Raw genomic sequence first — 23,152 nt, forward strand, 5'->3', positions numbered from 1 at the left:
AAAAATAATATTTTGTTTTTTTTACTATAAATCTTGACAGCATTATCTTTGGCGATCATAATTTCAAGCTTGATTATACTTCCTACAGCGCCCTCTAGTGATCTGCACATGCATCAAACATTAGGAAATGTAATCAAGCTTGAAATTATGATCATGACTAGAGACTGCAATGGTGAAGTGTTCAGTGAAAAGGAGCTACATTTTGATCTGTTCTCACCCAAAACCAATTGGACTACTTCAAAAGACATGGATTAAACCACTGGAGTCTAATGGATTACTTTTATGTTTCTTTTATGTCATTTTTGGAGCTTCAAAATTTTGGTCACCATTCACTTGTATTATATGGACCTACAGAGCTGAGATATTCTTCTAAAAATCTTCATCTGTGTTCTGCAAAAGAAAGAAAATCATACACATCTGGGATGGCATGAGGGTGAATAAATGATGAGAGAATTCTCATTTTTGAAAGAACTACCCCTTTAAATTTTTTTACGGTTGTTTAGGTCTTTAGTTTTAACTCTTTGGCTTGTAAATTTTTTTAAATTGTATATATATTTACACAGATGTGGTTAGTAAGTGGTTTTATCACTCTAAAATCATGTTTACACATGCACATTGTTTGCGTCATAAGTCTATAATATTGAAACTGTGAGTATATTAACATTTATGGATTGGCCCCACTGACTTCCATTGTAAGTGTCTCACTGTAACAAAGGGACAAGTTAAATTATTTTTTGTGATAATCACAAATGCTTTCGATTAAGCTTGACTTGTATTGAATCTGCAATATTCCTTTAATATACTCATAACTCAAACTTTATTTTTTTTTTCCAATTTGGAATGCCCAATTCCCAGTGTGCTTTTAAGTCCTCATGGTGGCGTAGTGACTCACCTCAATCCGGGTGGCGGAGGACGAATCTCAGTTGCCTCTGTGTCTGAGACCATCAACCCATGCATCTTATCACGTGGCTTGTTGAGCGCGTTGCCACGGAGACATAGCGCATGTGGAGGCTTCACGCCATCTACCGCGGCAACCACGCTCAACTCACCACGCGCCCCACCGAAAGTGAACCACATTATAGCGACCACGAGGAGGTTACCCCAAGTGACTCTACCCTCCCTAGCAACCGGGCCATGTGACTCTACCCTCAGCACGCCCTGGGATTCGAACTAGCAAGCTAGCGCCGGCGTATTTTACCACTGAGCTACCTAGGCCCCAACCTTACCCTAACTTGACTGACCTCCATCTAAAATAGTGTTCTTTCACTTCTTAGCATATGTAGAATGAGATGTGAAATCAAAAGCACAGTGCGCATGATCTTTTGGGCATGAACATTCAATGCATGGAGCCGACTGTCCAGAAATCAGCACATTGCGTCTGAATTTGGGAAGAAAACTTTTGGAACTAATACAGCAGTTTCTCATGTGATCATGTTGATGAACTAAAGGAAAATCCTTATACATTATTATTATTTGCCATAGTAGTAGAAGTGGCAGTACAAGTAACTATCAAATTTACATTGATGTGATATTTATCATTTTGATGCTCTTTGATTTAAACATATTTAGATTCAGATGTGAGTAAGGCTGACAATAACACAATTGTGGGATTGTGTATTCTTTGTATGTACACAATTGTATATTCTTCAACTTTCAGTCAAGTTGAAGAATATATGAGAGGAACAGCCATCTGTCGAGCACAGTGGAAAAGTAACCCAATTTATTGGGTAAAATGGGCTACCAAGTTATGATAACCCAACTAGGGGGTCGGTGCTATATCAACCCACCACTGGGTTATCTGTTGGGTTGTTTTTAACTCAACTGTTTTTAGTGAGCGCACCTCATATTTCTGTCATTCTTTTCATCATCGCTTTTCCCACTTCAAGGTTTTGTATCATGATGACTTGTATTTTATGAACCTACTGAGCTGAGATATTCTTCTAAAAATCTTCATTTGTGTTCTGCAGAAGAAAGAAAGTCATACACATCTGGGATGACATGAGGGTGAGTAAATGGGTGAACTATCCCTTTAATTGTTTACTTCCCAAAGATTAGTTTAGTAGTGTAGAGAGTCATATGGATACAGTGGGGATCAAGTTTAATTCTCCTTTGTCACTTTACTCATATTCACCCTATATTATAAAATGTTCAACATGTACAATACAAATTAAATGATAATACAACTAAATAGAGGTAGCACAAGACTAAACTGAAACTGAGAAAACGAAAACTAACAGACAAACTGTGAAAACTAATGAAAACTAATTTGGGATGACAGATTCAATATAAAATAGAACTGTTACAATTCTGATTAAATTAGTAGAAAATGTTTAATGTTGGGTCATTTTGGCACAAATCTCTCGAAGACTTTCTTTGCTAGCTGGTGGACCGTTAACTGACGTTACATATCTAGGGTACAGGTCATGGAACTCAGGTGTTGGACAGGTAAGACTCATTTTTGCTTCTTCAGGTGAAGAGACCAGTGGAATCAATTTGGCATGAGCATAATCAACTTCATATCCCTCAAATATAAGCCCCACCCCCAAGCATCAAGCCACATCTCTAGGAGCCAGGACACCTTTCGGGACCCCAACACCAGCTCCATGTAATCCGCCTCCTCCAGTCGGAATATGTCACTGGAGAGGGGTTGCGGGGAACCAGCACCATAAGTCCATGTGTATTGGGAAACGGTGTAAGGAAAGCAACATGCCCGTCATCTTCCCAAACTCTCCACTGCTTCTCATCTCCATGCACGATCCGTGGAAACAGCCCAGAGTTGGAGGGATCGCCCAGGAAGGTGAAGTTCAGAGGTGCATTTGGAGCACTCAGCTGAGCTCGGAAGCGGTTCTTGACGACTTCTAGATCTGAGTCGGTCCAGTGTGGTCCACTCTTGGAGCTGATGTATCCAGGGAAACCTTCCTCCGCAGCGAGGTGAGGCTTCCAATCTGCAAGCAGACTGTGGAGGGGCAGGACATGGAGCTCCACACGGGGGCCGTCTGCTGGTCTGTGTGGTGTATGGACACAGCACTGCACACCCAGCCGCTCACAAAGAAGCTACGCTACCGATCGTACGCCCAGCAGCAGACGCAGGAAAGATTCGTCAGGTAAGTGGAAGAGGCTGCTGGTGCCGTCGGGACTCTTATGAGTAACAACAGCAGCCCCTGGAGTCCACGGAGAGGAGTGCAGAAATGCCAAAAGCTCCTGCAACTTCCAGATCACACTCCTATCCTGGAGCCCAGAAACCACAGATGACATTCTGTGCAGAAGGAATGAAAGATAACTGTAGATTCAATTTAAAGAAACAGCAATCTTTGTAAGTCAGTTTCAATTGTTCCAGAGTGAAAATTGTATTTTAAATGTTGGTGAGCAGCTATCTAATCATTTTTTCATGAAGCCAAAGGCCCAAGGGTTAATAGCAGTTAATTTCTGGAATTATACCACTTTGTGTTTCCTGAAAATATGAAGGATGTGCTTTGATCCCGAAGGAAAGTGCTGCATCACACATTTCTTTGTCTAACTGCCCGTTGTGGATGAAGCATTCTGTGAATGAAGACCTAAGACAACTATGTACAATTACAACATGTACATGCATGACTAATCCAGATACAAGGAAAACATTATTACAAGGGAATCACAAGGTAACTGGCGATACAATATTATATAGATATTTAGGTCATGATTCAATATTATTGCGATTCCTTATTTTTGGTGTATTGAAATTCAAAACTATGATATATTACAATATTTCACTCAATGTTTCTCATTCGTCATCATCGGACTTCAAAGAACTGTTTCCAAATCACCAAATGCATTGTTAAATTAGTATAAAAGTGGCAGTTTACAGTGTCACTGATAATAATAGGAAAAATAGTCTTTTGATGCAACGCTCGTGTCTGCCATTGACAGAGTGTTATACCTGAATCAACTGTATGCTTGTATGATTTCTATACTAATACATTCACCACACAGGAAAGAATTTAATTGCTTATTTTTAGTGAGGCAAGTGGCTTATTTTGGGCTTGTTTTTCCAGATCAGGTCACTTGTTTCTTTTGTGAGATCTGGCAACACTGCAACTGGTATATCACATAGAGGTAGACCGATATATCGGTTTTACCGATTAATCGGGGCTGATAGTTGCTTTTTGGAACCATTGGTTATCAGCAAAAATATATGCCAACAGTTGGAGATAGTTTTATTGTTTCTCTTAATATTCATCTGTGGCCGTTGTTGCAGGATTTTACAGTTAAAACAACTTGGTTGTACTGTACAACAGCGGCCTATAGAGGTGAAATAAAAATGATCACTGAATGACAATTTTTATCTATTCTAATCATCACTTCAATGCAAATTTGGTTATTTTGGTTAGATAAATCAGGTGTTCTAAACTGAAGCAATACAGGAAAGAAAAATATAAAACGTGTTTAGGAATTTACCCCATCAGCACATACATTTGAGACTGCAGCTTCATACCTCATTTGTTGAAATATATGTATACAAAATCTTTAATCTGTTCAATATATAAGCTTAATTTGGTAAATAATTAAATATAAATTATTAAATATAGAGCATTGTTACAAGGCCAAGTCTTCTTTATTTATTGCTGTGCCCATCATAGTAAGGAAAGGCAAATAAATCAATTTGAAATACATATGAAAAGCGATTGGCCGATTAATCGGTTATCTGCCTTTTTCACCACCACAGTTATTGGTATTGGCAAAATCGGTCAACCTCTAAAAACACCTACCCATTAGCACAGATTACTGTCATTTTTAAAAGAATGTTATCACCAGTTCTTTTATTACATTCTAGGTGGTTGAGGAGCTCCCCAACTGGAATAAAAAAATACAGTTTCTGCTTAGAACGAACCGAAATAAGAAACATTTTGTCCCATTTTAGCTCCTGTAAACAATGATTGATGTAATCGATGTAATGCATAAACACATATGAAGACATATGTGTGCATATGTGTGAAACAGACCAGATAGACAGATAAAATTACAGACAGGCAGACTGACATATAGAAAGATAGACAGACAGACAGACAAACAAACAGACAGATAGATAGAATGACAGACAGATAGAAAGACATCACAGAAACTCTAATGGTTTTAATGGTTATAATAGTAATTGTATTGGTTTTATTGGAAACTACAGTTAATGGTCCCTGTGGGTCTCTGCTGGTAATGTTATTTCTAGTGAAACCAATACAAACCATTAAATCCTAATGGAATATGTCCAATATAACACACTGCACTCATAATGGTATTTGTAATGGAAACCATTACAACAATTATAGAATTTCTATAGTTTTTTTTTTTTCAGCAGGGACTTTAGATGGTTAAACAAATTAGCACAGAGACTGCCAATTCAATATGGTTGATATTTCTTAAAAATTTAAATTTGACAAAAAACAAAACTAGTTATAAAATAACAATTGGGTTTTTGAGCAAGATCAATACAATGCTGCCTTTCACGCAATGCAATAAATACATGCATCATCAAATCTTTAACATAAATCATTTAAAGCAGAAACTAAAACAACAGGAACTTTATCCAACAGTTTTGTACCTTGATAAAACACCGCCAAGTATCAAAGATCACACAGCATGAGCCTTCAGAATCATTCACCGCTGACTTATTTTCACACAAAAGAGGAAAATAAAGATTCAAACAGCTTCTCCATTATTATCTCCAGTGAATCCCGTGAGTGTCTCCGGCTGCCGGTCAGAGAGGAACTGCACTGAAGGAACTGTAACTGCACTGAAGGAACTGTTACTGCACTGAAGGAACTGTTACTACACTGAAGGAACTGTAACTGCACTGAAGGAACTGTTACTGCACTGAAGGAACTGTTACTACACTGAAGGAACTGTAACTGCACTGAAGGAACTGTAACTGCACTGAAGGAACTGTTACTGCACTGAAGGAACTGTTACTGCACTGAAGGAACTGTAACTGCACTGAAGGAACTGTTACTGCACTGAAAGAACTGTTACTACACTGAAGGAACTGTAACTGCACTGAAGGAACTGTTACTGCACTGAAGGAACTGTTACTGCACTGAAGGAACTGTTACTGCACTTAAGGAACTGTAACTGCACTGAAGGAACTGTTACTGCACTGAAGGAACTGTTACTACACTGAAGGAACTGTAACTGCACTGAAGGAACTGTTACTGCACTGAAGGAACTGTTACTGCACTGAAGGAACTGTTACTGCACTGAAGGAACTGTAACTGCACTGAAGGAACTGTTACTGCACTGAAAGAACTGTTACTACACTGAAGGAACTGTAACTGCACTGAAGGAACTGTTACTGCACTGAAGGAACTGTTACTGCACTGAAGGAACTGTTACTGCACTTAAGGAACTGTAACTGCACTGAAGGAACTGTAACTGCACTGAAGGAACTGTTACTGCACTGAAGGAACTGTTACTTCAGTCTTGTCCAGCAGATGACGACATACAAGATGCAAAACTGCAAGGCGTCATTTATCTTTCAATACAGAACTTATACAGAAACCATTAAAAACTACATATAAATACAGTAAATCAAACAACATCGAAGCGACTATTTGTGTCCAGATGTGAATAGCCTTGGCCACACAGAACAGCTATTTTTAGCCCAAAATACGTGTGGAGCGACACTAAATATACTATTAAGCTGGGGTTTTTGTGTGTTGGTTTCAGAAACACATAGCTTTAATTGGGGAATTTTTCTGTGAATTCTCTCCTCCATTTGAATTCCAATATCATCATATTTTGCTGATATTGAATATCATCAAAAAAAAGTTGTTGGGGGGATGGCTGATGGACTAAAAAGTGGGCGCCCTGTGCCGTCCCCAGCAATATGCCGCCCTGGGTGGCTGCCCATGCCTAAATCCGCCCCTGGCTTGCAGAGTCACGCGTATCAGCGAACGCCACACGTGTCTGAGGCTGACACCAGTTCCATGGCCACACGTTCCCACAGTGAAGTTTCTCTCACAGAAATAATGACAACATGGACAGTTCCAAGGAATAATATTAGATGTAATAACTGATCTATGAAAACAGCAGCTTTCTATTTTCCTGCTCCAATTATCCTTTGCTCCTTTGATGAATCCTTCAGTGAATGAACTCTCTGAATTACTCAGAGGGGCTGAACGAATATGTGATTTCAGTCATGTTGAAATGTTTTGTGTACAAAGTTGCTAAAATATGATAATATATGATAAAATTTTGTTAAAGATAATTAATAATTTTAATACATAATTTTAAAAGTTATTTAAACAAAGTTAAAGAATATATATATACATACACAATCACAGTATTAATATAATATATTAATATAAACTTGGCTCCAAAGCAATGTCGCTTGGTCCAATCAGGCCCGCGACCCAAAATGAGTTTAACACCCCTGCTTTAAACTGTAGTTACTCGAGCATTAGTTTTGGCAAGGTCTGTCACCTGTGCAGGGTTCCTCAAACCCTCAGCAGGTGTGTTCTTCATCAAACCGCCTGCTCCTCCTTCAAAGAGCCACCGCAGCTGGGGGTCATTTAGAAACTCAGTGGGGCAGGAGGGGGGCAACTATTTAAGACATGACAAGTGCCAGGCGTGCCAGCGTCCCCCCTCTGGACACTTTGAAGTTCAAAGTTTGTGTGTAAGTGTGTGTTGACATCAAAGCACTGGTTACTCCCAATGTTGGGGGGGAAAAAACTACTGAAAATGTTTTAGTTTGCAAGCGGCCAAAATGGAACCGCACAGACGGAGTGTTTCCATCTGACAGAAACGGCCAACTTTGACTTTCTCTCATGAATACTTGTGTTGACATCTGGAGGGAAAAAACACAAGATACCTAAAACTCAAACTACATTTTCACATTTGAAGTGGTGTTTGCCCTTGCCAGAGACTATTTAGCAGAGACGGGCACTTCTACTAAAATGAATGGGAGAAATTGGAATGTCCACTAGTCAATGGATGTAGAAAGGAAGTCCCACCTTACACGTAAAAAAGCCAATCACCTTTATATACAGACGCCGTCTGTCATTTAACTCAAGAACATGCATGCGCATTAGCTACACAAGCCGGGAAATTTGTGTGTTTTTAGCGTAATATGAGGTAAAGAACCACAATTTATGAGTCCAGTGTTGTCAGATTTTATTGCTGATTTGATCTTGACCAACTGTTTAGGAGATTTCTGTCTTTATACATTCAAGTAGATTGGAGCTGCACTGGCATGACTGGAAATAACCTCCTGAGAGCGTTCTGAAGATGACTGACAGTGGACTGACTCGCTAGAAAGACTTTGCCCTTTCAAAACTCTCTGGTGGTTGCTTTGCAATGGAGAAGATGTTCTGAGTGGTTTTTAGTGTATTGCCAGGGCGTTGTGAAGTGGTTTACCGGCCCAAGTCAAAAGATCCCACCCTCAAGTCTGTATGAAATTCAGCCTTCCTGATCCAAACAATCTGCACAAAAGTGACGCTCAGGACAACAAACATCACATGAATGGGAAATGACGGGCTTAACAATGCAATGCATATTACATTTCTTAACAAAGTTTATTGTATCAAAGCTAAATGTGACCCAAAATGACCCTTGTGCCTTTGGAAAACAGAGACAAACTCACCTGGCAATTGAATTTAATGGAGGAATCATTTTAAGATTTATGGCAAAACTCTAGAACATGTGCAGTGGCACAGATGTGTCGTTATGGGGCATCAGTGAGAGAAATCAGCTTTTCTCTATCCTCCTTAAGATCGTCTCCAGTGCTGCTTTAGTGTTACTTCTTACCTGAAGAAAGAGGGAAAAATTCACATAAATATACAGACTTTATCTGCTACAAAACAGACAGTAAAAGAGATGAACACATTAACTCTGAAACACTTATTGACCAGCTGGAGTTTCAGAGATATTTTCTGTTTTCCAGGTAAACGATTAAGTTGCATTTGAAGGACGAGCTGTGAGTGCAGAAGACACAAACACACCTGGCAGCTTGAGCCACTTAGGCACTTTGCTGGGGTCAGTTCTCACGGGTTTGGCTGCAGAAGTTTGAGATTCAGAGCTGTCCTCTGTTGGCCCCTGCTGTCTGGAGTAACCGGAGGATTCACCTGCAGCCGTGAGAACGTCTTCAGACAGCGCTGATGATGAGAGAGGAGAAGAGGATGGCATACAGCTGACAGACACACAGAGAGAGACAGCATGAAGAAAAAACATCAGAAGACGGATCTATGATTGATTGAGGAGTTTAAACTAGACAGTGTTCCGATCCATCTGGCCTCAAATACACGTTTTAGGATGCACGTGTCTCTGACCCCTTTCATGTGAATTACACCGGTCAAAGGTCATGACTTCCTGAGAGCCTGCAGTGATTAAAGACTTCCTGCAGAGAGTCACATGAATGAAAGTGGTTCTTCTACAGCACCTGCTGTCAGCCAATCATACGCCACAGTTCAGCTTACAGGAAATGTTTCGATTTATAAGCATCTGTAAACATTAAAATACTCACTGTTTTTAAAAGTATACAGTATTTCTCACTGGCAAAAATTATTTTGTGTGCCCTCTAGTGTAGAAACACCATAATGGTTGTGTCATAAAAGTTAGATAAATATGCAATCAAATAACCTTATCTTTTGCGGTTAAAAAAATGCATCTACTCATGCGTCGTGCATTACACAAGTATCTTTTTTCGCCAGCCCAGCACACTGCTAGGTGACGTAGCTTAGTGTTAGCAAGTAAAATTGATACTTCACTGTTTTACCAGACTCGCACATGTCAGTCGTCCACGATTTTAGTTTGTCTGGGGTTTTTTTCCGCAGTTTAAAACATAATTTGTATTTAAGGTTAGATGCATAGGGAGTTTTGATTCTGATGGTATAAGTTCATAAGCTTTGACAGGTGTCAGACATCTGGTGCGGCTAAATAATTTTCCACTTCCCACAAAAAGTGGCTTTAGAATCCAATATATTGTTTATTTCCATATTATTTAACATAAGTATATCATTGGCCTTCAGTTCACAGCAAACCATGTTAAAATTGAATTTGCCAATGGTTGCATCACGTCATAAACATAAAAATTTTAGGTCGCTGTGTCAAGTTAAACGAAGTTTAATACTTAGAAAAACACGTCTTGAGATCCCTGTGTTCTGATTTGTGCTCCATCAAGCTGTATTTGAACGCAAGAACGTGTTCTCATCTTGTGCTGTCTGCTGTCGGTGAGTGTGGTTTGTTCTCTGTATAAGATGTGTGTTGTCTATACAGCTGGAGTTTCACTTACTGCCCCCTGGAGAAAACAGGTGGTACTACAAGCTTCAATTACGGTCTGGGGACATTAGTAATAATTTTTTTAAGTGTTATTTTTTTATATAATTCAATCGCACTAAATTAACATGTTAAATCGACAGCCTTATAAAAAATTGATTCACCTACGGAGAAAATGAATGTGATTTGTACTTCCGGAACCAGACTGTTGCGCTCTACAATCACATGCATTTGATGTGTAAGGAAAATGTGTTATGTTTAAGTTGAAGGTAAAACCGCATTACATTTTTATAGTCTTTCAATCAAACTTCTGTTAAAAATTTTATAAAATGAACATACAGTGGTGTGAAAAAGTGTTTGCCCCTTACTGATTTCTTATTTTTTTGCATGTTTGTCACACTTAAATGTTTCAGATCATCAAACAAGTTTAAATATTAGTCAAAGATAACACAAGTAAACACAAAATGCAGTTTTTAAATGAAGGTTGTTATTATTAAGGGAAAACAAAATCCAAACCTACATGGCCCTGTGTGAAAAAGTGTTTGCCCCACCTGTTAAAACATAACTGTGGTTTATCACACCTGAGTTCAATTTCTCTAGCCACACCCAGGCCTGATTACTGCCACACCTGTTCTCAATCAAGAAATCACTTAAATAGGACCTGCCTGACAAAGTGAAGTAGACCAAAAGATCTTCAAAAGCTAGACATCATGCCGAGATCCAAAGAAATTCAGGAACAAATGAGAAAGAAAGTAATTGAGATCTATCAGTCTGGAAAAGGTTATAAAGCCATTTCTAAAGCTTTGGGACTCCAGAGAACCACAGTGAGAGCCATTATCCACAAATGGCGAAAACATGGAACAGTGGTGAACCTTCCCAGGAGTGGCCGGCCGACCAAAATTACCCCAAGAGCGCAGCGACGACTCATCCAAGAGGTCACAAAAGACCCCACAACAACATCCAAAGAACTGCAGGCCTCACTTGCCTCAGTTAAGGTCAGTGTTCATGACTCCACTATATGAAAGAGACTGGGCAAAAATGGCCTGCATGGCAGAGTTCCAAGACGAAAACCACTGCTGAGCAAAAAGAACATTAAGGCTCTCATTTTTGCCAGAAAACATCTTGATGATCCCCAAGACTTTTGGGAAAATACTCTGTGGACTGACGAGACAAAAGTTGAACTTTTTGGAAGGTGTGTGTCCCATTACATCTGGCGTAAAAGTAACACCGCATTTCAGAAAAAGAACATCATACCAACAGTAAAATATGGTGGTGGTCGTGTGATGGTCTGGGGCTGTTTTGCTGCTTCAGGACCTGGAAGACTTGCTGTGATAAATGGAACCATGAATTCTGCTGTCTACCAAAAAATCCTGAAGGAGAATGTCCGGCCATCTGTTCGTGACCTCAAGCTGAAGCGAACTTGGGTTCTGCAGCAGGACAATGATCCAAAACACACCAGCAAGTCCACCTCTGAATGGCTGAAGAAAAACAAAATGAAGACTTTGGTGTGGCCTAGTCAAAGTCCTGACCTGAATCCTATTGAGATGCTGTGGCATGATTTTAAAAAGGCAGTTCATGCTCGAAAACCCTTCAATGTGGCTGAATTACAACAATTCTGCAAAGATGAGTGGGCCAAAATTCCTCCACAGCGCTGTAAAAGACTCATTGCAAGTTATCGCAAACGTTTGATTGCAGTTGTTGCTGCTAAGGGTGGCCCAACCAGTTATTAGGTTTAGGGGGCAATCACTTTTTCACACAGGGCCATGTAGGTTTGGATTTTGTTTTCCCTTAATAATAACAACCTTCATTTAAAAACTGCATTTTGTGTTTACTTGTGTTATCTTTGACTAATATTTAAACTTGTTTGATGATCTGAAACATTTAAGTGTGACAAACATGCAAAAAAATAAGAAATCAGGAAGGGGGCAAACACTTTTTCACACCACTGTATGTACATAGACACAAAGAAATAGAAGTGAGAAACTACATTATACACACACACAGATGCAGTGGTCAGTTGTGTGTCTGTACGGGTCTATAACAAGCGACTCCTGAAATCTATTATTAGAGCTTTTTGAACAGGAAACAATGTGTTTGAACAAGTCAAAGGGCCGCTGTCCTCAGAGACCTCTGAGAGGAGACCCTCCAGGGGCCGCTTGTGTGTGTGTGTGTGTGTGTGTGGTCAGTTGTGTGTCTGTACGGGTCTATAGCAAGTGACTCCTGAAATCTATTATTAGAGCTTTTTGAACAGGAAACAGTGTGTTTGAACAAGACAAAGGGCCGCTGTCCTCAGAGACCTGCGATTCAACAGAGGAGACCCTCCAGGGGCCGCTTGTGTGTGTGTGTGTGGTCAGTTGTGTGTCTGTACGGGTCTATAACAAGCGACTCCTGAAATCTATTATTAGAGCTTTTTGAACAGGAAACAATGTGTTTGAACAAGACAAAGAGCCGCTGTCCTCAGAGACCTCTGAGAGGAGACCCTCCAGGGGCCGCTTGTGTGTGTGTGTGTGTGTGTGTGTGTGTGTGTGTGTGTGTGTGCGTTAGACACACTGCTTCCCTTCAAGAAAGACAGTGACACACATTCTGTTTGTGGATCTATAACGCTTCAAAACACACCGATGAACAGTTACATAACACACATCAGCGCAATATTGAGAGTTGTGTGTGTGTGTGTGTGTTTATAAGTGACTCACTCAAAAAACATGTCCTGCTCATATTTCACCCCAAAATCAAAAGGTAAAATTATTCTGCATAAAGAAATGTTATTATTTAAAAAAATATTTTTGATAATTGTGACATTATTTTTTAATGACAATTAAGCACATTTTCCCCTCTAAATTCTTATTCATGTAATACAGTAACAAAAATCACCATGTCAGGAAAAAAAAACAATTTTATTATTAAAATCAGCATAAATCAACACACACACAAACACACACAAACACACGTCTGTCTGCTCAAGAAAGTGGAAAGTTTATTTTTAGTGCCATAATCAGATTAAACTCCTATAACTACCAACAACTACATCAAACACAAACACCGAGAGAGAGACTGATAGAGAGACAGACAGATACAGACACACACACTGTCTCTCTCACCTGATACAGTGTGGCACTCGGCTCATCGGGGTGGTTTTAGGTGGAGCAACAACTAGAATAAAAAAAATACATTGATGAAATACACACACACTGATGACAATATCAAATTTGTGTGTGTGTGTGTGTGTGCATTTTGTTTGTTTGTTTGTTTGTTTGTTTTTAACACCATGCCAGCTTTCATTGCTATTTTCATGGCAAAAACCAAGTTTAAATACAACAAAAGGTATAGACAGTGGTTGAAGGTTTTTTAAATCTATTTTTGATAAAAACTTTGTTGAAAATCTTTTCAGAAGTGTCAGTTAAATAAATCAATTTCCTCAAGTAATTAAACCACAATCCAATAAAATATGCTTCAGTGACACAATGGCGGATCTTCGTCTGACATTAAAAACATGTAATCTTGGAATGTCCTGTTCAGCAGCGGATGTAAATGATCTGGTTCCAGCGATTACTGAAGTGTAAAATGTGTCATTTTTAATATAGTTTGTTTGTAATACAAACCCCATTCAGCTCGCCATTTGTTTATGGTGTAAGAGATTGTGTAAACTCACACAGGTAAAACTGCAGCTCTGGGTCTTGCAGGTGAGATCGGATGAAATGTCTCAGAGCGCCAACTGAATAAAAGACAAATAACATCACAAAACATAGAAAAATAATCTGGAATAACTCAAATGAGATCAGCTGTGAAATATGTTTTTTTGAGAGCTGTCGAAATTAACGAGTTAACGCATGATTCATTTCAAATGTTTTTTAAGTGGTCATTAGATTTTATTCAGCTCGAAGCGAGTTCTAAACACTGGTTAGAAGATGGCATAACTTTGGTGATGTGTCTGGAGTCGTTTCACTGACGCACACACCACAAACACAACAGCGATCCCATGTCAGTGGTCAAGTGATGGAGAAATGACCTCTTAACTGTAATTTTTTTTGTACAAAACAAACACAGATGGGACTTGTAATAAGCAGCAATAACATGTCCCGCTGGAGTGAAGTATCAGCATTTCTCCCACGTTGCATTGTGCTTCCATCTTACCGGACAATTCAGATGAACTTTCATTACGTAGGCAGTGCAAGCGCTAAAAGAAAAACCAGATGTCCTCCGCAAGCGCTTTTCATGTGGAGTTCAAAGGATCATCTAAATGCGGCTTCGCGATTGCTGTAGCAAAGTGTATTGCCATGATTAATACTGTGGAGGATGAGGGTTTAAGAGATTTAATGCACATTGCAATGAAAATGCAAACTACAAGGACTAGATATTTCAATTAGTCAACTCCCACTTACTCTTTGGAAAACATTTAGTGTTCCTGTAATTGCTGCTATTTTAGTGCATTTCTATCTTTATACTGTGGAAAGATTTGTTTGGAAAATGTAAAAAAAAAACATTATTGTTGCACACTGTTTTCTTTTATTTTCTAAGAAGGAATTAAATGCATTCTGACAGGAAGTGTATATATTTATATATAATCGCACTTTCAAAATCTTCGATTAAACACAATGAAATATTTTATTGTCTGACAGCACTAGTTTGTTTTCTTTTGGAGGGACTGACATTGTAAATTTAAAAACAGAGGGGTTCAGTTTGTAGTCCTAAAATCTGGAAGAGAAACAGCATTTTTTCTAATTTCTAAAGGGTTTTTATAATGGCAGTTTTCTATTTATGAGTAAAATAAGGCCTGTGGTTAACATTACTTTGAGAGACTTTCACATTTTGTTCTACAACATAAATTCACATAATCATGTGAGTATTGAATCGGTTGTTACTAACCAGTTCTGGGTCGACCTACAGTACAAATGAACATCACAACTGAACTGCTCTACAGAGAGAGAGACATGAAGTCTGACCTGTTTCCAGAGGCCTGAAGAAACCCTGCAGAACCTGCCGGTTTGGAAACTGGACTCTCAGCTCCACCTAATACCACAGCCATAAAATAACCATATAACAACAGAACTGCTTTAATTACACGGCTCTCTGGAATACTTGATTCAGATTGGTTTCTGACTGCATCTTTTATAGAAGTCTCACCTTTGGATATCTGTCCAACTTCTCCTTCATTTGAACCTCTCTGAGAGATTTAGTGATGAGAGGAGCTTCCTCGAGCGCTCTCCTAACAGACAGACAGAGAGAGATGGTTTACATCTACATGATGACATCTGAAACTAAATACAAAAGAAGAAGAGATCTGTGCAGCATTTATCCATAAAGTCTTCATTGTTCTGACCTCTCACTCTTCAACTGAGTGAATCTATTCCTGATGTATTCCACGGTGACCTCAAAAAACTCATCCAGGAGTTCTCCGTCGTCATGGTGACGGACTCCTGAGTCCAGATGGAAGACCAGCGGGTCCCAGTCAACCGGCTGAACAAAGACACCATCAATAATCATCAATAACCATTAATTTGGCTGGTTCATTAATTGAACTGTGGGAAATAATGAATAAATATAAAAACATCAATACAATGCAGAAGCCCCAAATCGCACTGTGAAAAGAAATTCTTACTAGGTGAAACATTTTTTTTTTGGTGTCTTTGTGCCTATTCTGTCAAAAAAAAAAAAAAAAAAAAAGATCTCTCACATTTTTTTTTTCTTTCTTTTAAATGTCTTTTTCTCTCAAAACAAATTCTCTCTCAAAAACATTTTTTTTTCCCCCGCAAAAATGTTTTTTTCTTTTTTCTCAATTTAAAAAACTGAAACTTTTCACAGTGCGGTTCGGGGCTTCCATAATACAAGGATCTAATGTATTGATGCTATATTGTGAGAAAAAGCATCAATATATCAATATATGATTGTATTGGCACTATCAGCCCAATGAGGATAATAATTGTGTGTTTACCTCCAGATATTCCTCTGTATCCTCCTCATCTGTCACTGCTGGTTTGGCATTCACTGATCTCTGAATGAAAACATAAACAGCTGTTTGACCACATATTGTGTATTTTAGCACAGCTGGAACACTGTATCGACCAATCAGCATCCAGCACTCCAACTATCAGTTTAGAAATGTGTGAGTCAGAGAAGAGAATGGAGACCAAACAAAAGACATCTGGAAAATATATCCGTAACAGAGAAAAACACAACGCGTCATTGTGTGTGGTGTGTTTGCATGTGTAAGTGTGTGATAGACTATTAAACATGTGATGCATAATTGAATTCAGACATAACAAATACACACTATCCATCAGGAATCCAAATGAATAAGTGCAATGTATAGAATTAAGTAGAATAATCAAGTATCCAAATCTAGAGAAGATCTCACTTGATGATCAATAATAATTGGAATCTCAATCTAAATTCGAGGTCTAATATAAACAGATTCGGTCTTAACTAAATCAAATAGTTATGACACTACAGCCACACATGCACGAAAAAGACGAACACGCAGATACCTTCACCACTTCACTGGATTCTGCCATTGGGCCAGCGAGGTGGCATTTTTACAGTTATAAAATAACCGTATAACATAAATCAGTAATGTGACACGGAAATATTATGTAAAACTGGAGAAATTAATCATGTTAAGAGAGACAAATCACTTTGAGGCTACTTAATTGGGTCATTTAAAAAAAACAGTAACACTTTCTATGAAGCTCATATATATAATGCATTGTAAAGGCATTATAATGCATTAGTAATCTCTCATAATACACCTTATAATATTTATGTAATAAACCTCTCATAAATAATTGTAACCACAATTATAATACATTATAATAATTACAATGATAATCAGTACATAGATTCAGAATTTATAATGTATCATTTTATTTTAACATGATTGACAGTGATTGGATGATGCTGGACATTACTTTGAATCAGAATTAATTATGCTAATTTCTGATGTTATGTCTGTAACGTCTCAAAAACATGAATAATCAATACTCCTGGAAACATAATAAACAATTTGATGAAAAAAAATCTGACTTTTTATAGCTTGATATTTATTTAGAAAATACTTGGTAATTTCATATGTTATTTTACATTAGTTATTTACTAAAACCAAAATTTTTACTGTTTTTTAATTTATTTTTTTATCCCTTTTTCTCCCAATTTGGAATGCCCAATTCCCACTACTTAGTAGGTCCTCATGGTGGCGCGGTTACTCACCTCAATCCGGGTGGTGGAGGACAAGTCTCAGTTGCCTCCGCTTCTGAGACCGTCAATCTGCGCATCTTATCACGTGACTCGTTGTGCATGACACCACGGAGACTCACAGCATGTGGAGGCTCATGCTACTCTCCACGATCCACACACAACTTACCACACGCCCCATTGAGAGCGAGAACCACTAATCATGACCACGAGGAGGTTACCCCATGTGACTCTACCCTCCCTAGCAACCGGGCCAATTTGGTTGCTTAGGAGACCTGGCTGGAGTCACTCAGCACACCCTGGATTCAAACTCACGACTCCAGGGGTGGTAGTCAGCGTCAGTACTCGCTGAGATACCCAAGACCTAAATTTTTACTGTTAATTTTTAAAAGTTTTACCTAGTTGCCTAAAAATTGCGCACACAAATATTTGAAACACGACTCGCACTTTTTCATTGTTACGTATTCAGTTTTTATACAAAATAAAGTTTTAGGAATCACTGACAGCATTGCATCTGTTTAACAGTCAAATTAATCATGAGATACACTGCAAGATAATTCTGCACGCAGTGTAGACAGACAGACTCACTTCGACTTCATGGCTTGGTTTGGGATTTTTGGCTTTAGGCGGGCTGGTGGTCACAGATGAAGTCCATGATGTGCAGGTCTTCAGTCCAGTCACTGCTGGCCCCCCCAGACGCTGACCACTTCTTGAAAACAGCACAAAGTTTCTGGGCGGGGCTGAGTGGGTGGGGCCATGGCACTGTTGGGACATCCCAGGTCACTCTTGACCTTTGTTAGGCTCCTCCTCTTCCTGTTTGACAGGATCTGACTTGTTCACAGTGACCTCAGAGGGCGGAGATGATGGGGTTTCCATGGCAACAGAGGCAGGTAGATCAGGGAGGGTGGTTTTGACAGTAGTTGATGGTTCCGGTGGAGCGGGCTGTGATACGGTTGGTTCAGCAACAGCCTCCGTTGGTATTGCAACCGCATCCATGGCCTTAGCTGAATACAAGGTGCTGCTGCCTTTTAGCACATATCTAATGCAAAGAAACAAACCCATCATCATCATAATGGTCTCAAGATGCACCGTTATGGATTTTCTGGGTTGAAAATAATAACTTATAATCAACAGCGTGTTGCGGCCGAAACAAATTATTATTCGATTATCAGTATTGACAATGGTAATTTTTTTTTTTTTTTAGTTATCAGCAAATATCAGCCACCGATATATATCATGCACCTCTATAATGATCACATGACACTGGTAACAGCTACCCGTATGATGGCACTTCCTCCTGTGAAACCCAAAGACTTCAGAGTGGTTTTCTTCAGTGCGTCCTAACCACTGATCTGACCAGAAGCCAAAACATACTTCATCATTAACATCAACATGAGACAGAATTCAGAATATATTTTACTTCCATAATGTATTGTATTTCTAAATGGAGTCATTCTGTCAACTCAACCAGAGGTCCCCAGCTCAAAATTTAGATTTTGATCAATTTTATTCTGGTGAAAGAAATACATAAATGAAAAGCCAAAATATGAAAAGCCATGGATGAATATTTACTGAGTAATCCACAATTTTGTAGAGGCGGGTCAAAATTAGGGATGCACCGATCCGATACCTGGATCGGTATCGGCTCCGATACTGACATTTTTAAACGGATTGGGTATCGGTCCGACGAGCCCGATCCAAATCCGATACTGTGTGTTAGTCATGTTCGTTACTGTCAAGCTCCAAAAATGACCATTAAAACACAATTAAAGTAGTTCATATGACTCTTGCATTTTATTCAAAGCCACTTGAAGATGTGCGATAGCTCTGTGAATCACAAAAGGCTGTGTTTAATAAGTAAATATATAGTATGCGCAGCTCCAGCGTGTCAGTGAATGGCGCTGCTCTGTTTACACACACTCGCGGCTATTTTTAGCCTTCACTGTTGCGCAATATTTTAGCGCTACTCACGAACAACATCTCAGATGTAGATGCTCAATAGTTCGGTTCACTTATAATATGCATTTAGAACGGCACCGGAGGAGCATTTTTAACAGAATTTGAATAAGAAGTGAATTGAACTACTGTGAACTTGCCTACAAACAGACACATACAGGACTTCCTGGAGAGTTCAGGAAGTCAAAATAAAAGCGTGAGGATTTAAAAGTTAAAGGTGTCATGGAGAGACTCACGGAGGCAGAAATATGAACTCAGTAGCAGGGTTTATTGAACAGATGATTGAAACAGTGATGTAAACATTGTGAGTAAATCCAGTTGAGCAGAGTGGCAAACAGCAGGTGAGTAATATCCAGACAGCGTATAGACACGATGAACAGATAACTCAGAACAGTCTTATGATACTTGCATGCAATAATGTATGTTTGACATAGTAGAAAGGTGTGGAGTCTCAGAGCTAATATCGATGAGAACAGACAAAGAGTGAGTGTGAAAGCAGGGTATATATGCAGTCCTTGATTAGCCACTAATGATATGCAGGTGTGTGTAATCAGAACTCAGGGGAGAGTGAGCGCTGTGAGGGTGGATCTGTAACAAAAGGTGCACGATTGGGATATATTACTATATATTACTATTATAATATATTATTATTATTATCAATTGTTTACAAATTATAATAATATTTAAGTTGAATGGGTTCCAAAAAATGTGAATGAAAGTGTGAATGAAAAGTAAAATTTCTGCTAAAAAGCTGATTTTTTACAACTAAATTGAACAAAAAAGCGATCTGAATCCTTTAAAGTCCAGATACAAGTAAAAAAAAAAATTTTGCAAAAAACACAAATGGCTTCTTTTCTACTGATGACTTATACTGGAATTACTGTTAATTTTGCTGCTATAGTAAGAGCTTTGTGTTTCTTTACATATTCAAGAGTACACCCAATTAGTTCAACACAATAATGTAAAGATATTCTAAAGTGATGCAAAAAACAACACTGGTATCGGATCGGGATCGATATGGTCCGATACTGAGATTTCCGATATCGGAATCGGAAGAGAAAAAGTGGTATCGGTGCATCCCTAATCAAAATAGCAATTTTCACCATTTTTGGAGCAAATCTAGATAAAAAAATAACTTTATAAAGGTGGCAGCATCATTATTTTATTTTTAAACAGAGATTGTTAGTTCACTTACTAAAATCAGTTGACATTAGCAGTCCTTGTTGCATTATATGCCAATGCTGACAGTTCAAAAATGAGAAAAAGCACTTTTTGTGTTATTTTTCCAAAGTATTCATGCCTATATCTCAAGAACTCTTAAAGATTTCTTAATTTCCTTTTAGATGCTGGTTCAGAACAAACATTTCTTTTGGTATCTTCTTTTTTAAGGCCCCTTATGGTTCAATCTCAGAGATATGAGGCTCTCAATGTGGCTCCATTTTCAATTGTTAAACTGAACACTTTCTGTGGTCAAAAACCAAATGTGGGTCCCTCTGCATACAGCTGATACTTTCTGTCTTTTAAAGACGAATGTCTTTAGTACAAATAATGTTGAAACTAGAACTGTTTCAAAAAAGCTTTTCTGCAATGTGTTTAAGTCAGTAATCTAATTCCAGTTTTAGAGTAGTAACTAGTAATATGCAGTGAATTACTTTTTTTTGAGTAACTTACCCAACACTGATTGCAACTAACTATTATTTTGATAATTAATCAGTCGATAATTTTTTTTATTAATCGGATCAAAAAGCCTCATTTTATTTCCTCTTTTATATATATAAAAAATAATCATTATATATTATATATATTATATATATATACATACATACATATATACACATACATATCTATCTATCTGTAATTTTTTTTATTTGGAAAATGTAAGTTTACGCTTGTATGCTAAATAATGTGTACATAAAACATTTAGAATATAAATGTTACAATATAAATTCTACAGTTTGGAAGCACCATGTCGATTTACACCACTTAAATATAAATGTTAGAAAAATAAAACCATAATCTAAGTGTAAACTGGTAAAAGGTCAAATGTTCTACAGGTTCACACACATCCCCTCTTTTAAACACAGTAACATTTCTGTAAACTACTGTTTATTCTAAAGATATTATATATACTAAGATACTATTTCTTGCATTATATATTTTAATCAAAACGACTGCACTCCATTTCTCTGTTGCAATCAGTTTGATTTACCCAGCTGAAGTCTGGTTTAACGGTGATGAAAAACAACCCTGTGGTCAAACATAAGTAAATATATAGAAATAAAAATCAAACAGACACACATATATACATATATATATAAAAAAAATATACATATACATATACATATATATATATATATATATATATATATATATATATATATATATATATATATATACACACATTATATATGTATATATACACATACACACACACACATAATAATCATACTAACTATATTATTCTACTCTCTCCACACCCCACCCGAGAGCCCTCCAAAAACTCCAAATACCTGCACCATTTCCTTATAAACATATCCAAGCCACCCAGTCTTCCCAATGACACCTCCTCATAAGCTGCCACCCTCCCCACCTCCGTGCACCACTCGGATATGGGGGCACACCAGCTGACCTCCAACCCCTTAAAATAACCTGCCTGGCGATCATCACACAGGTCAGAACCCAGTTCTCTATATGGCCTTCCCCCACACTGATGACCGCCCCATCGCCCAGAACACAAAGTCTGGGGCAAAACGAAACCCGAGTGCCCACCACGTTGCACACAAAATTCTGAACCTTCGACCAGAATTTCTGGATCTCGACAAACCACCAAAAAACATGGTCCATGTCTTCATCCTCCGACTGGCATCTCCAGCAGGTGGGTGTGTCTTTAAGATCAAGCCTATACAGTCTAGAGGAGGTCCAATAAAATCTATGCAAAATTTTGAATTGTATAAGATGCACCCTTGCATCTCTAGATGCAGACTTAATGTTTTTAAGAATCTTAGCCCACACTCCTTCCTCCAATGCCAAGTTGAAATGTTTCTCCCATACTCTCTTGAGAGAAGTTAAGGCTCTGTCCCCCAGATTCTGAATTAACAGGGAGTAATACACTGATGCCTCATGACCTTTTCCAAAAGCCGCAATCGCGAAATCGCAAGAACTGCCTGTTCAATAACAAACCAGGGAGGGGCTCTCTCAGGTGGAAGCGACCAATGAGCCAAATGTCTGAGACCGAATGCATAATAATAAAATAAAATCTTGGGTAGTCCTAGCCCTCATTTGTCAATCGGCCTATGTAACTTATTAAAATGCAATCTGGGACATTTACCATTCCAAATGAAAGACTTCGCTATGCTATCAAACTGCTTGAAATAAGAGAGGGGGACATCTACAGGGAGAGATTGAAGCAGGTAGTTACATTTTGGAATACAATTCATATTAATAACATTAACCTTCCCAATCATAGATAAATGTAATGAAGCCCACCTGCCCACATCACTCGAAAACCTTTTTATTAAAGGGTCAAAATTAACTCTAACTAAATCAGACAAATTTGCTGGGAATAAAATCCCCAAATACTTAATGCCCTGTTTGGGCCACTGGAAGGCACCTGGCTGGAAGGCCGTTAATGGGCAGTACGCTGTCAGAGCCAAAGCTTCAGATTTAGACCAATTAACTCTGTATCCCAAGAACTTAGAAAAGGAATTAATAATTCTGTGTAGGCAAGGCACAGATCTAGTGGGGTCAGAGACGAATAATACAATTTCATCTGCGT

The 23,152-nt window shown here is 38.4% G+C and overlaps 1 pseudogene; it reads right to left on the minus strand.

The window, feature by feature from the left end:
* Positions 1 to 2,562: 2,562 nt before the first annotated feature.
* The window catches only part of LOC127426412 (tether containing UBX domain for GLUT4-like), a 32,053-nt pseudogene continuing 11,463 nt past the window's right edge, over positions 2,563 to 23,152 (minus strand).

This window comes from Myxocyprinus asiaticus, chromosome 35 (assembly GCF_019703515.2).
Source record: "Myxocyprinus asiaticus isolate MX2 ecotype Aquarium Trade chromosome 35, UBuf_Myxa_2, whole genome shotgun sequence".
Classification (NCBI taxonomy): Eukaryota; Metazoa; Chordata; class Actinopteri; order Cypriniformes; family Catostomidae; genus Myxocyprinus; species Myxocyprinus asiaticus.